Source organism: Pteropus alecto, unplaced genomic scaffold (genome assembly GCF_000325575.1).
Source record: "Pteropus alecto unplaced genomic scaffold, ASM32557v1 scaffold269, whole genome shotgun sequence".
In the NCBI taxonomy this organism is placed as follows: domain Eukaryota; kingdom Metazoa; phylum Chordata; class Mammalia; order Chiroptera; family Pteropodidae; genus Pteropus; species Pteropus alecto.
The window spans coordinates 2,548,185-2,564,562 of NW_006443566.1; the positions used below are offsets into that span (position 1 = coordinate 2,548,185).

A 16,378-nucleotide genomic window follows, 5' to 3' on the forward strand; every position below is an offset into this window, starting at 1 on the left:
GTCAAAAATGATCCCTTCTTCGAATTCTCTAAGATAAATGATTTATTCCATCCTCTTGACTTTATAATATGAAATTAAGCTGACTTCTTTACTTAATAATATTAAAAATAAAAATCCTGTCAAATGGAAACTTCCTTGCTATCCCTGGTGTCCTAGTCAGTCATGGAATTTTAAGGTTAGAAAAGATCTTAGAGAGACATCTTCCTCATTTAATATATCCAGCCTGAGGCTGAAAAGAATTGAGAGTTTCCCAGTGTCACAAAGAAAAACAGAGAACCAAAGCTAGAACAAAGGTCTTCCTGCCTCCTCAGCCATGTGCTTTCCACATACCACGCTAAATAAGTCTCTTGCCAAGAACTTCACCCTGACCTATAACCCTGAAGAGGCTATTCTCAGCTTCACCTCACTCCTCACATCGTGGTAGTCTAGCTACATAACTGTCTGCTTAAAAAACAAAACAAAACAAAACATGAGAAAGACAAGTCTTTCACCTCTAAGAAAAACTTAGCAATATTGATGTTTTCTTAAAGATATTGCCCCTAACAACTGCTACAGGCTTCTTCCTTCCACATTGTTTCCAAGACAAGACTGAGTGTCCTCTAAGATCCTGCTTCCTTAAATAGTTCTCAAGTATATTCTGAAAAAAGTGGGAAAGCCCCATGTACAAGGACCCTTATAACAGAAAAGAAATGGTGCCGCCACCTACTTGAGAAAGAGCATTCAAGGTAAGGGTAACAGCCTAGCGGAGACTCAAAGCAGCAAGAGGACAGCTTCTGTCATTGAACAAACATTAATGAGAATGTAAATCCCATGCCCTTCAGTACTTGATATAATAATCGACAGGGCCATCTTAGAAAACACACTAGTAAATTATTGGTAATGCTCCCATCATATAAAAGTCATTAATCCCACCACCATAAAATCCATTAATCCAATAATCCCAAATATATTCTGAATCTTACACTTTGCTATAGCAAATACCAAATACAAAATTTCATATTCTAATTTCAAATTATATATTTTCTACTTCTTTTTTCCCAGTCTAATGAGCAGGAAAATGGTCTGAAGATAGGCAACAGGGAAAATGAAAAGAAGGTCTTTTTAAGATATAATATGGAAATAAATCAAGAAAATAATAAGAAGTAATGTAATACAACACAAGAGTATGTTTTTAATGACTTCCTTAAGGTTCATTTTCATATATACTTGGAAAACAGTAGCAGTTTATTTAAAGTTGTGACAACCTTAGGGTTTCCATAATTTTTATGCCTATATAAAAATTAACGGAAGAAATATTTTATAAATCATTTAAAATTACAACTTAATAGTCTGAGATAAAAATCTCAGATCCTATTAATGAAAACTAAGAAGCAGATAAAACTCTATGAAATGTTTCATTTCATACTGAGGAAAAATAAAAGATATATCTCATTCTTGACTGTTAATTACAGATCTTATATAGATTTAAGGTTTCAAAAAAACTTAAAAATAATCCTTAGCAGACTTCGAAGCAGGCTGTATACCTTTTAGCTATACCACAAATTTAAAGTATCAATCAAATTAAACAAAGATGAACTTTAAATCAAATAGCAAAAAGTCCAAAACACAATGGAAACAAAAAATAATTTAAAACAGCTTAAAACAAGATCAATGAAGTAAAACCAGTTAGATCAATTTTGACAATAAATATAAATGAATTAAAATATCTGTTAAAAGACAAAGGTTCTCACAAGGTTAAAAAAAGGAAATCCAACTATGTTTCACTTTTAGGAAACATTTTTAAAAGAAATGACAAAAAAAAGATAAAATAAGAAGTACAAAGATGTAAAGGAAAATATAAACTAAGGTACCTATATTAATGTCAGCTAAAACACAAAGCATGAAGCATAAATTAGGAAAAAAATCATATTATTCTGATAAAAGCTATAATCTTCAATTGATATTTTGACCGTAAATAATACATTAAACATACATACCAAAACAAAAACTGACAGAAATACAAAGAAAAATTAATGAAAGAAATCACTGATTTATATATTCAAGCCTTTCATAGACCAGACAAAAGTAATTATAGAAATAAAATTAAACAACATAATAGATAAATATTTAGGTGTATTACAAAGAAGACAACTTCTTTTAAAAGGTCTGTGAAACGTCACAAAAATTGATCATAAACTAGCCCATAAAAACAACCTTAAAAAATTAGAAAAGTAGAATGCTGTATATCAATTTATTAATAATTAGTACTTAAAGTTTAAATGTAACTTGGAAATTGGGGAAACACTCTCCTAAATAGTGCATCAAAGAGAACTCTTGGCATACAATCTTATGTTATTTTAGAAATTATGTTAATTGACAATACACACCAAAATATATTGGATATGGCCACATAGTACACAGAGAAAAACATAAAAGTCTTAAAGGCTTTCATTTGTATTAGGGTATAAACTTTCTGCTATAACAAAAATACTCGAAAATACAGTAGCTCGAGTTAGAAATTTTTCTTTTTCATGTCACAATATAGAGTGGCAAGGGGAGGTGTGTATCACAAGATCATTCAGGGATCCAGACTGGCTCTATCATCCTCCACATAGCTCCTTCTCTGGAAGGTGGCTGTTATACCTGACGTAACCTCCAGCCAGCAGAAAAGGATAAGTAGAAAGTCTAGGTCAAGTAGCTTGTCTTTAAAGAGGTAATCTTATACACATTATCATTCACCTCTGGTTAGTTCCAAAGCCACACCTTGTTACAAGAGAAGCAGAGAAATGCAGTGCCTAGATGGGCAGCCATGTATGCGCGTGCTTGGGTAAATCTAGGGGTTCCACTCCTAAAAAGAAGAATAGATTCATTCTAAGGGATATCAGAGTGACTTCCACATATTCTTTCTAGTTAAAAAAATGAAAGCAACATTAAAATAAACCCAAGAATAGATTATATTTAATTACTTCATTTTAGCTGGATTCTTCTTACTGCCAAAAACACTACAAAATATCAATTTAAGAAATTAGAAAAACACATCAATAAATTCTAAGAGTTCTAGGGTCCCATTCCAATAAATCAAATCATAAGCTAGAAAGTATACTGAGAATTCATGTATTCTTTTTCATTTAAGGATATTTTTAATTCATGCATTATATATATTGTGCAGACTGATTTATCTAAATGGATTTTTCAAGTCGACTGGGTTTCAGCCTTACACAGAGGTCTTCTAACATTAGACAAAAGTTAATCTTTTGCTAGTAAAATAACTTTCAAAATTTGTGAAATTATTTTTTAAAACATTACTGAAGTATAGTATATATACAATAAAATATGTACATTTTAAGTGTATATTTTGATGAATTTTACAAACACCTATATCCACATAATCGCCACCATAGTCAGGATACAGAACACAATCATCATACCAAGAATTTCCCTTGTGCCTCATCCAGGTCAATCACACTATACTCTCTGATACAGGTAACAAATCATCTTGCTAATTATCAGTATAGAATAAATCTGGCTTTTCTAACAATTCTGATATAATAATCCAGGGCTGTAAATGGAACTTGTATTCTTTTGTATCTGGATTATTTTAGTCACCATAACATTTTTAAGATTCCTTCATGTTGTTATGTGTATCAGTATTTTACTCTCTTTCATGGCCGAATAGTTTTCCATTGCATGAATACACCACACTGTGCTGATCCACTCACTAGCTGATGAACATTTAAGTTGTTTCCAGCTTGGAACTATTATGAACAAAGCTGCTATGAACATTCATGTACAAGTGTATGTGGTAATATATGTTTTCATTTCTCTTGGGTAAATATTTAGAAGTAAAATTGTTGGGTCTTGTAGTAATACGCTGAACTTTATAACACACTGCCAAACTGTTTTCTAAAATGGTTTTACATTTTACTTTTCCACAAGCAACATATGAAAGTTCCAACTGGTCTACATCTCAACTAACACTTTTTAATTTTTAATTTTAGCTATTTTGATGAATATGTAATAGTATTTCATTGTATTGATTTGCATTTTTCTGATGTCTAATGATGTTACGCCCCTTTTTCTGTGTTGCACCAGTCATTCATTATTTTCTTGTGCCTATTCTTTTAACTAGGTTATCTTATTATTAATGAGCTGTAAGAGTTCTTTATATATTCTGGCCACAGTAATTTGTCAGGTATATGTACTGAGAATATGTTCTCTCTGTTTAAAGACTGCCTTTTCATTTTCTTAACGATCTCTCTTGAAGAACAGAAGTTTTAAATTTTGATGGGAAAAAAAAAATTTTTTGATGGAGTCCCATTTGTCAATTTTTCTTTTATGGCTTACACATTTGTATCCTAAGAAATCTTTGCCTATCCCAAATTCGTATTCTCCTGTGATTTTTTCTTAAAGTTTTATAGTTTTAGTCTTTTATATACATGATTCTTTTCAAGTTCTTTTTGCATATAGAAGAGGTAAGGGTTGAGGGTTTTGTTTTTTGTTTTTTGTTTTTTAATTTGGATATCCAGGTGTTCTAGACTATTTGTTGAAAAGACTATCTTTTTTCCATTGAATTGCCTTAGCAAGGTTGTCAAAAATCAATTGACTGTTGTGTGTGTGTGTGTGTGTGTCTATATTTCTGGATTCTCTGTTCTATTCCCTTGATATATATGTCCTTAGGCCAACACCATCTTGTTCACTGTAGTTTTAAAGCTTTAAAATGTAGAGGAAGTCTTGAAATTAGGTAGTGAAAAACCTTCTAATACTGTTCTTTGTCAATCTTTGTTTTACTTTTCTAGGTCCTTTGTATTTCCATTTAAATTTTAAATTTCATTTTCTAATATTTCATTACTAGTATATACACATACAACTGATTCTGTATCTCAACATTATGTCCTGCAACCCAGCTAAATTCAATTATAAATTCAAGTAAATTTTTGTTGGAGACTTCTTAGCATTTCCTCCATACATGAACATGTCATGTACTTTATCACATGATTCATTTCTACCTTGCCAATTTGCATGCCATTTGTTTCTTCTTACTGCCTATTACACTGGCTGGGACTTCCATTACAACGTTAGACACAGAGGGAGGAGAGTGGGCATACCTTCCTTGTTTCCTATCTTAGGGAGAAACCATTCTATCTTTTGACATTAAATGAGATTTTAGCTAAACTAGGTGTAGATGACTTTTTAGCAAGCTGAGAAAGCCTGCTTCTGTTTCTGGTTTTCTGAGATTTTATCATGAATGGCTGTTGAATTTAGTCCAATGCTGTTTATGCAACTACTGACTGACTCATACATCTTTTTTCTCTTTTTCCTGTTAAAATGATGACTTATGTTAGTGGATTTTCCAATGTTAGAGCAACCTTGCATCCCTAGCAACCCATTTTTTTTTTGTAATATACTGCTGGATTTGATTTCCTAATGATTACATTTTTTTTTATCTATGTTCATAAGAGATATTCATTCTGTTTTCTTTTCTTGCAATATCTTTATCTTATTTGGTGTTAGCATAATGCTGGCCTCCTAAAATGAGTTGGAAAGTGTTCCTTCTTCTTCTATTTTGTGAATTATTTCTTTTAAATGTTTGATAGAGTTTATCAATTAAAACACATATGGGCCTCAAGTTCTTTTCGTTTTAGCTATAGTTTTCTTTTGTTTATGTGGAAAGGTTTTTAACTAGAAATATAACTTCATTTTTTAAATAAGTTTTTGTTCTTCAATTACAATCGACATACAATGTTATATTAGTTTCAGGTGTATAACACAGCAATTAGATATTTATAAAACTTACAAAGCGATTGCCCTGATAAATCTAGTTAACCATTTGACACTATAACATAGTTCTAACAATATTATTGACTATATTCCATATGTTATATTCTACATCCCAGAACTATTTTGTAACTACCAATTTGTACTTCTTAATCCTTTCCCTTTTTTCACCCATCCCCAACCCCTCTCCCATCTGACAACTATCAAAATGTTCTTTGTATTCATAAGTTTGCTTGTTTTGTTTGTTTTTGTTTTTTAGATTCCATATATAAGTGAAATCATATGGTATTTGTCTTTCTCTGTCTGACCTATTTCACTTAGCATAAATACTCTTTAGGTCTATCCATGTTGTTGCAGATGGCAAGAATTCATTCTTTTTTATGACTGGGTAATTATTTCATTATACACACACACACTTCTTCTTTATCCATCCATCTACTGATGGACACTAAGGTTACTTTCATCTTTCTTATCTTGGCTACTGTAGATAATGCTGCAAAGAACATATGGATGTGTCCCTTCAAAGTAGTGTTTTGAGTTTCTTTGGATAAATATCCAGAAGTGAAATTACTGGGTTCTTCATTATGTCCTTTGGGTGTATTGTTTGTTAAGTTGGCTGGGTAATGCTCTGTTGTGGTCTGAAGTTTGCCACCAGGTGGGAGGGGTTCTGCTGCATGCCAAAGTCTGCCATAGCCTGGGACCTATCTAAGGCTACTTGGTATGAGCTATAAAGTGTTCTGCAGATGGTTGCCAATTGTGCTAGGCTTGGAGGTGCCTTGGAGAAAATAAGCTGCAAACCAAGGCTAGCTGCCACTATTGCTGAGCTTGGGGCTGCTTAGCAAGATGTAGGGGGCACACTGAGGCCAGGCATTGCTTGTTTGGGGTTTGTGAAACTTTGTGAATTTTTAGGAAAACCCATAGCATGAGCCAATATGGACTGTCTGTATGGAGAAGCTACTGGAATTGGCTTGGGTGGGCCTGCAAGTTGGGTAGGGCCAGGTCTCAGGAGATCACTAGGACAGGGCAAACAATGTTAGCCAGGTTTATAGAGACTCAGATATAACACTCGCCTGTGTCTGCAGGCTGGTGGTGGGAGGGCTCAACAAAGGAACAGTGGCTTCTGCCAGCACTTCTGTCTGGGAGATAGCTGCCCCTCTAGCCCTCGACCTGAAGCCAGGCAATTCAGTTCTTCCCTGTATGTCCCTGGCGTCTATCAAGCTGCTATCCCAGTGCTGTAGTTAAGAGCAAGTGAATCCATCAGCGAGTAAGTCTGTGCATTAGCCCTATAAGAGGAACACCTGAGACTCCTGCAGCCCTCCATCTCACTCAGCCATAATCTCTGCTGGTTTTCATAGCCTGAAGTTATGGGAACTTCTCTCTCTGGCACAAAAACCTGGGGCTGGGGAGCCTGATATGGGGCTGGGACCCCTTGCTCCTTGGAGGAGACTCCTTGAGATATCCTCCCAATTTTTATCTGCGACATGTGGCTGTGGGACCAGTCTGTTTCATGTCTCCACCTCTCCTATCAGTCTCGACACAGCTTCTTCTGTATATCCTTCTGTTATAAGGCTTCTGTTCAGGCTAGGTTTCAGGTGATTCTCAATGATGGTTGTTCTATATTTTAGTTGTAATTCTGATGTGGTCATAGGGGGAAGTGAGCACAGCGTTTACCTACTCCAAAATCTTGACTAAGAGGAACATAACTTCTTTAATAGATATGGTGCTATTCTAATTTTATATTTCTCTGAGTCATTTTCAATAATTTGTGTCTTCCAAGGTATTGATCCATTTCATCAAAGCTATCAAACTTATTTCTAAAAGGTGTTTGTAATATTGCTTCTATATACCTTTAATTTCTATATAATCTGTAATGATGCCCCCTCTTTCAGTTCTGGTATTATACTCAGTAACATGTGTTTCCTCTTTATTTTTCTTAATTTCACTAGCTAGAAGTATATTCATTTTTTCAAAGATCCTATTGGTTTCTTTGATTATCTCTGTTATCTGTTTTCTATTTCACCAGTTTCTGTTCTTCTGTTTCTTTCTTTCCTTCTATTTTGGTTTTAATTGGCTCTTCTTTTCCTAGATTATTAAGGTGATTTTTAGATCATTTATTTTATACTTTTCTTACTTTCTAATATATGCATTTAAAGTTAAATATTTTTCTAAGCACTGCCTTAGATACATCCCACAAATTTTGATGTGTTTTCATCCTGAGACACATCAAAACATCTTTTAATTTCCCTATTTGTTTTGACTAATGTGTTAGAAGATGTGATATAATTACATATACTGAGGATTTTCCAGATATCTTTCTGATATTGATTTCTAATTTAATTATGTGTGGTCAGAGAACATACTCTGCATAATTTTTGTCATTATAAACTTAATCAGACTTGTTTTACATATTAGCATATGGTAAGCTACCTTGGTGAATATTACACGTGCGCTTGAAAAGAATGTATTTCCTCCTGAATGTTGAGTGGAATGTTCTATAATGTCAATGAAGTCAATTTTGTTTATTATGTTGTTCAGCATATCTATATCTTTCCTGATATTCTCCTTATTCCATCAATTACTGAAATAGGTGTTGAAATCTCCAACTATAATCAAAGATTTGTCAATTTCTCCCCCCTCAATTCTATCAGTTTCTGCTTCATATATTTTGACAATGTAGTATTAGTTGCATTTAAATCTAAGGTTATTATTTCTTCTTGATAAACTGAGCCACTTATCATGATGAAGTGTGCCTCTTTAATCTTATTAATATCACTTGTTCTGATGCCCTCTTTGATAGTAATATAGTCACTCCAGCTGTCTTATAATTAGTGCTTACACTACATATTTTTTCCACCCTTTTATTTCTAACTTATTTTGAGGGTTTCTTGAGAACAAGACACAATTTTCTCTTGTTTTTTTAAATCCAATCTGACAACCTCTGCCTTATAATTAGAGTAGATCACTTACATTTAATGTGATTATTGAAATGGTTGGATATGGCTTTACCGTGTTGTTGCAGGTTTTCTATTTGTCCCATCTGTTCTTTGTTCCCCTTTCTTCTTTTTGATTATTTTTTAGGATTTCATTCTTATTAGTTAAAAGTCATTTTTTAAACCTTTTTAGTAGATCCTCTAACTTATTACAGCCTACCTTCAGAAAATGCTATGTACTTATGTATACGACCCTTACCATGGTATTCCTCCTTTCCATCATCCCATTCTTTGAGCTATCGTTGTCGTACATTTACTTTTACATGTTATAAACCCTATACTAAATGGACACTTATTATTTTTTGCTTTACATAATCAATTACCTTTTAAAAAAAACTAAAATAGGAGAAAAAATTTATATATTTATCCACATATGAACCATTTCTACCACTCCAAATTTCCATGTGGTATCATTTTCCTTTTGCCTGAAAAAGTTCCTTTAATACTTTTTATAGTATAGATCTGCCGGTCATGAGTTGTCTCAGTTTCTGCCTAAAAAAGTTCTTATTTCTCCCTTAGTTTTTCCTCCTTTATTTTCTAAAGACATTTTTATTAGATATGGAATAGTAGGTTGACAATTTTTTTAGCGCCTAAAAAATACCATTAAATTGCATTCTGGTTTCAGTTTCTGATGACAAGTCTGCTGCCATTCTTAACTTCATTCCTTTAATGTACTGTCCTTTTTTTCCCTCTTCCCACTTTTAAGATTTTCTGTTTATCACTGATTTTGAGCAATTTTCTTATGGTATATCTTGGGATGTGTGTATGTGTGTGTGTGCGTGCGTGCGTGTGTGCGTGTGTGTGTGTGTGTGTGTATTCTGTGTGGAGTTTGTTGAATTTCTTGGATCTGTGGCTTTCCACTTTTCTTCAATTTAAGAACATTTAAGCCATTATTTATTTATCTTTTTCTTTCACTCTTTCTCCAAATCTCAGACTCCAATTACACTTATTTTAGATCCATGTTTATTATCCTACAGGACACCAAGTTGTTCATCTTTTTCTCTTTTCTTTTATACCTTTGGTTAAATTCTTACTATGTTTTTAAGTTCGTTGACCTTTTCTGAAAGATCTAATTTGTACTTAATCTCATCTAGTAAAATTTTCATTTCAGTTACTATACTTTTAATATCTGGATGTTCTAGTTTTTCTTTTTCATATCTTCTATTTCATTCTTCATTTTGTTTATATATGTGGACCATATTTACAACAGCCATTTTAATGTACTTGTCTGCTAATTCTATCATCTCGGTCATTTCAGGGTCTATTTTCTATTGTCTCCTGGTTATAAGATTTTTCTCCTGATTTTTCGCTTGATTGGATGCAATTCACTGTGAACTTTATGTTGCTGAGTGCTGGATTTTGTCGTATCTGTTTAAAGAGTGTTGGACTTCTTCTGGCAGACAGTTAAGTTACTGGTGGATTAATATAACTTTTGAGGCTTGGCTTCAAGCTCTTTTAGGACTTGTGTAGAGGAACCTTTATTTTAGGGCTCAATCTTACAGTGACCTGGTAATTTTTTATTTCTCAAGTTGCCCTTGCCAGCTTCTTTGGGTTTCAGTCTACGCATGCACAGTTTGGTATTCAGCCAGATCCTTGAGAGCTCCCTTACACATATTTCAGGAACTCCTTCTCTTCTCAGAAACCTCCTCTCCAGGATAGTGAGATTTCAAATGAATCAGGCTTTTCTAGCCTATCTCTTTATTACCTGCTTTCCCTGCTCCATAGTGAAAGTCAGATACTTCACTTCTAGATTCAGGTTACCTTACTAGTAGAGAAGAAGGCAAGGTAAAGGGTACTTATCTTATATTTATTTTTTAGAAACTGAATATCAAAAACAAACCCCAAAAAACACAGATTTTGGCCCTCCAGGCACTTATGCTGAATAGGTAATAAAATCAGTAAATATTGAAAAGTGGGATTTTCCACATCTATGTCATAATTATTCATAAAAATGTATTTATTTCATTACCTTAATTCTCAAAAATATTAGCCCTTTATTGTTTACATTGGCATATGCCCTAACTTAAGTCCTAAACTGAAGCCTCCATGAAAACATTAAATAGCTTATACATTTGAGAAAAAAAAAATGAATAGATGTTTTGGGGGAGGTTGAAGAGAAGTGGGTGGAAGGAAGCAAATATTTCCTCCAAGCTAGGCTATCATGAACCAAGTTTGAGTATATAGTTACCTGAAAGTTCTAACAGTTTTAATAATCATAAACAATACCTAGAAAATTATTCAGGCTTACTATTGAAAACTGAAAAATGCCAAATATATAAAGATGAAAATATATGCCATCTGGAAACCTTTCACTCAGAGGGTAACAACTAGTAACTCTGGCATGTCTCCTCACATACATACATATGTACTTACATCACATAATTTCAAACAAAACATCTTAATTTGAGATAATAGTGCAGATACCATTTTCAATTTCCTTTTAATTATGTTATAAGCATAACTGAGAGTCACTGAATAGTCTTTAAAAACACGGACTGAAATAGGGGCACCAGGTGGCCCACTTGTCTTACCCTAGTCTCAGACCTGTCCTTCATAAACACAGTATATGAATATACTGAAATTCCTTCCTTAGAGTGAGGTCTACAAATCAGCAACATCAGCGTTACCTCAGACCTCATCAGAAATGTACACTCTTGGGCCACACCACACACAATCAAATCTACATCTTCGCAAGATATCCAGGTGAGTCATATGTATATAAAGTTTGCAAAGCAGTGCCCTAGTTTAACCATTTCTCCTATTACTGGACTTCTGTATAATTTTCAATTATTTTGCTATGATAACTATTTTGCTATGATAACACTATAGAGTTCCCTATACACATATATTTGTATTCTTGGGTATTTTTTTAGGAGGGACACATTAAAGTGGTAATCCTAAATCATTATATTCTCTTCTAAATCTGACACTTCTAATCTGCTATGGTCTGAGAAACCAGTTAACCAGGTTTCTTAGAATGATGAGTTAGAGAACTTAAGGATCAAAAATAAGTGGTTATCCACTTGAGTTTTAATCTCAGCTCTGACCAAACAAGCTGTGTAACTATGGGCAGTGACGTAACCTCTTCAAGACTGAGTTTCCTCATATGTTAAATGGGGTTTATTATAGTATTTACCTCATAAGATTGCTGTGAGGATTAAGTTAGCTAAAATACATAAAGCACTTAAAACACAGTGTTATTTATGTGTTTGCTATTATTATGAAGGGAAAAGCAAGTAAAGAGGCTCTAAGTGAACCTCATATACCATTTTAAGGTCTGAACTTTCAAACATCATCTGTATGTAGCTTAAAAGCCTCTTTCATTTCGTCCCTGGTTCTCAGATCTGTTCCAAGGAGCTGAGTTTGAGAGAGAAGTGCCCTACATTTGAGAACTGCTTTTTCTGTGCCTTGTTGATTACTTCATTACTGGCTTTAAAAGGAGTGTGGATATGTTGGTCTTCTGATAAAGCCAGGTGCAAAAATTAATCTTGTTTTCCTAGGTGCAAGAGGTCAAGAACCATGTCACATGTGCAATGCTTATGTTACCTTTATAATCAAGGAGGTACAACCATCCTACCTCCTAGGAGGATCCCTGGCTCAGGTCGAGACAGGACTATCAATACAGGAGAGAATCCAAACTGTATGTTTTGGGTCAGAGCAGCAGTTTTGTAGAGGTGAAGTCAAAACAGTAGCCAGGAAGAAAGAGGAGTCAATCTGAAGGACAGAGATAGGAATAATGGGAAAGATGGCAACAAAGTCAGAAAGCGAGAGAAGATAGTTTCTACAAGAAGAGACTCAAGGTGAAAACATGTTAATGGGCTCAGGCCTTTCTTAGAGAGTCAGAACAGCATATTCATCAGCACACTGACTTCATATTGTATGCCAAGCACATGCTGGCATTAGGCAGGCCCTGGTGACTACAGATAACTTTGAGATGTGTCATCCTATTATTTAGGTGCTATCAAATATAAAGTACTTAAGTATCACAGAGGCCCTGAAAATCATTCTTTCCTATGTCATTAATTCCAAGTGTCACAGTTCAACAGTTATAAGAAACTTGAATTATTAGTTTTGGTTAATAACTAAAATCTATTAGGGAATTTGTGTATGTAAGTATAGCTTAGTTTATACCAAAAAGCATTCAAAATAAATTTCAAATAAAAAATGAGAGAACTAAAAATGCCTCAAAGTGAATTCCTTAGATGGAGACTTGACCAATCTGACCAGAAATCAACCTTGATACTAGCTCTTCCTTCATCTCAAATAGGAGAAACTTCACCTAGAAATGCTTTATACTTCATTGGTGAAATTGATGAAAGCTTCTCAATACAAATAGAAGAGGAGGAATCTGAGGAGGACTAAGAATAACTGCTCTGAAAAAAGAAGATTCTGAAAGATATAAAGAAGATTTTAAAAAAAGAAGATTCTCAGCATTGAGAAGACGTTAGACATCTCCCCTCTTCCACTCCAGCCCAATTTCCTCCACAACATCCCATGAGGTAATCACGTCAACTTGTACACTGTCAGTGATGAAGAACTCACCATCCTATTTTCCCACAGATGTTACCAACATATTCATTATAGTGTGCATTAAACTGAGCAGAAATCTCTCTAACTTCTCTCCGTTGATCTAGCTCTATCTTTCTATAGCTCTAAATCTTACACTTGAAAGCAATTCAAATTCCAGAAATTTTGAATATTTTGTAGCTGCAAAATTCATAGTGTGACCTCTCCTACTACACGTGCTAGAGAATCTTGGATATGTACTTTTCTTCTCTATAAATCTACCTCCACTGGTACCAGGCTGGAGGCTCAACTGGTTGGAATGGGTTTGTAGAGTAGGGGATTAGCAAGGATTTAGCTGATTCCAAATGGACTTGGAGAATTTAAGGAATAGAAAGAAGGCATTGAGGCTAGAGCACAGTGAGCAAGACAGAATGGTAGAAGATAAAGCCATCAGACAGAACATGCAAGATATGGTGGAAGATGGTGAGACTTGAGGTTTTATCCTGATTGTGACAGGTGGCCACTGAAGGTTCTGAACAGGAGAATGACAAGAACTATTTAACGTTCAAGAAAAAAACAAACATGGAAAACTGACTGGAGAGGGGTAAGGAGGAGATAAGGAAGGCCAGTTAGAAAGCCAGTTACTAGAATCATCTAGGTAACTTATGATAGTGATTATAAGTTATACTAGGGTAATAATGAGGAGTGGCAGCAGCAAAAGGGAATTTGAGATGTATGTTGAAAGGTAGACATATAAGCCTTACTGATAGCCTGGATGCGGGTTAGAAAGAGAAGTCAAAGATGACTTCTAGTTTTGGCCTGAGCAACCTGGATGGACCATTTACTGAGATGAAAAGAAGGAGGCAGGAACACGTTTTAAGAGGAGTTCAAGAGTTCTATTTCAGACATGTTAACCTTGAAATGTTTATCGGACTTTCAGATAGAGGTATTGACTAGGCAGACATAGATATGAGCCTTAAATAATGGGAGATCAAGGTAAAAATAAGTAAATTTGGGAGGATTGGTGGCATTTAAAGCAAGGCTTCACATGAGATCACATAGAGGATAAATGTAGAAGGTGACCAAGGACTGGACCCTGAAAAATGCCAACTTTTTGGATACCATGAAGAAGAGACAGAAAAGGAGAGTTTGAAATTTTATGTGTATATTATCCTTTCAAATGTAAAAGGGACTGGAGATTTAAAGCTACAGAACAGCATAGCTAGAACCAATGGGGAAAGTCACAGGATAGATTTCTGCTCAATGTAATGAGCACTATAATGAATAAGGTGGTAAATTAGTCTTCCTGAAAAAGTAGTTGAAATTATTTTATATCTACTAACTACAAAGTCCATAGCCAGCCACCATAATCTTTAAAATTCACCTTTCAAAATCATGTACCTATTCCATTTCTGACTCTTGCCTATTGGCTGAGTCTGGATTGCTGCATTTCACGTGTCAGCTGCTCAATTACTCCACGCCTGGTCTCTGGCATGTGTCTTAGCTTCTGGATCCAAGTTCTCACCCCAACTAACAACTTCTAGTTGCCCAACACTGACCAGGAGGCATGTTGAGATCATGTCCCCCAGAGCTGCCAAAAGTTCTTGGCATATGATCAATGAAGCACACAATGAGTGAGTGTTCAGCAATTAATCAGGTGACAGAGAATAACTGACATGTTAGGGAACTGTAGAATGAGCCAGATCAAGGCTGGAACAGAACAGAAGACTCTAATCCAGACTAGTTACCCCAGGGGAATCTGCTCCAGGTCACCCAGTGTGATCCGACATCCTTTTTACCCAGAAGATTTGAAGTAATCTGAAGACTACCATGTGTCCAAGACTCGGGATTTGCTGGAGGCTGGTAACATAATGAACTATAGGTACTGAACACCATGGGCACTCATTCTTTCTGCCTCATATCCTCAAGGTTACCCTGGAGGCATCTGTTACTACCTCAGCCTCAACTATAAAGGGAATTCTAAACTATCTCATAGGTGTTTGTGAAGATTAAATGAGATCATTGTAAATAAAGTGTCTGGTATACAGAAAGTGCTCTATTCATATTAGCTATTTTCATTTATACTTTAGATGACCACAAAATGACTGTCAGCTGAATGGTAAAGCATGTCCCTAAAAACAACACTTTTAATGCTCTTCTAGCACAGAAGAATAAAAAGTTTTTGTTTGTTTTTTTAATGCATGAACTATTATATCATCAATGGAACTTAAACTCGTCCTGAAAAAATCTCTCGATTTTCCTAAACTTTTCTACCAAGGTTGGCAGAGTTATGTTACATAACTAAGAAGTAAGGATGTATAATTCTGTTAACGCGAGATTGCAACACCAAATCGGAATAAACATGAAGCAAAACAGAACTCTCCAAGCCTAACAATTATTCTGCAAGGGTCATTCAGACCTGGGTCTCTCATTTTGGATGTCTATATTCTTTAACTATAATGTATTTCTATTTCCCTTTATTAAATTTAAGTTTAAAGTTGGCAACAGGAGCAGGAAATCATTTATAAGACCAGTATGGCTATTTTACTTTTATTAATGAAAAGTTATGTAATAGTTTCAGCAAACTACAGAGTTCCCTTCTTATAGTCTTTTAATATTTATAGAAATTTAAGAGTTATACTGCTAGAGTTCATTTTGGAAACTGAGAATTTCTATTATCTGACAGCAATCAATTATTTTAGATATATTACAGAAATGTCTATTTAGGAGTTACATTCATCTTTATTCATACCCTTTAACAATAGGTCAACTGTGTCTAGTACTTGACCTAGAAGTTCAAAACTACACTAAGAAGGTCTCAGCTCCAAACCACTGAGTCACATCACTGGCCTTTTCACCTCTAACAGTACATTAAAGAAAAGAAATGGCGGGTGTGGGGGCGGGGGTGGCGCGGGGAAGCAGTGTTCTGGGAACTGTTTAAAGGGCCTGCTTGTGTTAATAGAATGTGCTATACTAAACTACCAAAGAACACACGGGTACCTTAAAGGAATAAGAACAAAGCTGTAGCCAAGTACAAGTAGGTGTTCACGGACACCATGCTAATGTCCCAAAAATGAAATCCAACACTTCCTATGAACTGAAAAAGAAAATCTATATTCAGATATTTC

At 34.7% G+C, this 16,378-nt stretch overlaps 1 long non-coding RNA gene across 1 annotated transcript in view; it reads right to left on the reverse strand.

Moving 5' to 3' along the window:
* Window positions 1–12,340: 12,340 nt before the first annotated feature.
* Window positions 12,341–16,378, reverse strand: part of LOC112472839 — a 42,088-nt gene continuing 38,050 nt past the window's right edge. Inside the window, exon 3 of the long non-coding RNA XR_003043782.1 lies at window positions 12,341–12,458. This is a non-coding gene — a long non-coding RNA (uncharacterized LOC112472839). The remainder of the gene's footprint in view (window positions 12,459–16,378) is intronic.